Raw genomic sequence first — 1,626 nt, 5'->3', positions numbered from 1 at the left:
CCCCTTGTTCAAAAATTATTAAAAATTTCAAGATGGCAACAGTAAAGCATTAAACCAATTACAGGGTCCTTCGGGGCATGGGGCGCAGGTAGCATGTACATGAAGCTGGCCCTGCCTGAGAGACAGAATAACAAGTGCAAGGGTAGGAACAAATTTGACAGGTTTAAGGAACAGAAAAGAGACCAATGTGGTAGAGTGCAGTGAGACGAAGAAATGTGATATTAGGTGAAAAGACAGAAAACTACAGATTGTGCAGTATGGCAGGGTAAGAAATTACCAATTTTTAAAAGAAATGGGGTAATTGTTGAGGATTGACTGGTTTTGAAAGACCACCGTGGCTACCATGTGAAGAATGGATTATAGGACAGTGAAGTAGGAGGGACCCAGTCAGGAAGCTGTTTTCATCACCAGAACAGAGACAATGGTGACTCCTTGGACGGAGTGAGAAATGACAAGAGTTGGGGTTTCTTTTGGAGGCAAGACTGTATTGTGAAGTATGGGAAAGAGTAAAATCAAGGACGACACCTAGGTTTTTGCTCGAGCTAGGGATAGATGTCGATGCCACTCTCCGAAATGAGAAAACCTGAGGCATGTTGCCCTCACTCACCTCCCACAGACTCCCACCCAGTGCAGCCTGGATTTCATTCTCACTGCCAATGGGATGATGGCCAAACTCACTGCTTTCTTTTCACCCCTCTCTTACTTGTCCTCCATGTGGCATTTGACACAGTTAACTAGCACCTGTATTTTAAAGCACCTAGTCTTTTGGTATTGGTGAGGCCTTTCTCTTGGGGTTCTCCTCCTACCTGTCTGCTCTTTTCATCCTTTTAATTCCACCCCATTCTCACTGGGGACTGCCATCCTCTAAATCTCCTTTGTCTTATCCATCCCAACCCCTGTGCAGGAAGAGCGTCTTTTAGGACAATAATGCCACGAGAGACCATCTATACTGGCAGAAGGAGGTTTGTCTTGTAGGTGCTCCACCCTGAAGAGGGTGATGATGCAGGCAGGTGGGCATAGGTCACTGGAGTGAGCTGAGCCAGAACCCTGGAGAAATGAAGAGGAAAGTGTGAGGGAGGTCAAGGAGGAAGGAGACAAGGGCATGTGATGTGGACTTAGCAGTTATCAAAGGGTGATCTGAGAAGAGCAGACAAGGGGACTCTGGGTTCTAGGCCTATTTCTGAATAGCTGCCAGTAAGAATGGGCTGAGCCTGTTTGCCCACCCAACCCAATGCAGGCCCTGATGGCCTGGTCACATATTCATCTCTTTAACAGTATTTACTGAGGGCCTGCTATGTGCCAGGCACTTACCAGACACTAGACACCTTTGCAGTCCTTATTCTGAACCCTCTTCTCCTGTTCCACCCTTAGATGTTTATATTCCCCAGGGTTTTGTTCTTGGGGACAATGCCAAGGCACCCTCCTTGGCTGATGTGACCTAGAACCACAGACATGCATAGCCTTCAGTACTGGCTGTCTCTCTGACCACATAGCCCACAGGATTTTCAGATTCATCAGTTCCTAATACAGCTTTTTCTCTTCAAGCTCACCCTGCCATGGTCTCCCTGTCACCAGATCCAGACATTTGGGAATCATCCCAGACTTTGCTCTCTCTTTCAATCCGGT

Source organism: Pteropus vampyrus, unplaced genomic scaffold (assembly GCF_000151845.1).
Source record: "Pteropus vampyrus isolate Shadow unplaced genomic scaffold, Pvam_2.0 Scaffold55, whole genome shotgun sequence".
NCBI classification, from domain to species: Eukaryota; Metazoa; Chordata; class Mammalia; order Chiroptera; family Pteropodidae; genus Pteropus; species Pteropus vampyrus.
This window is presented reverse-complemented; position numbering follows the sequence as displayed.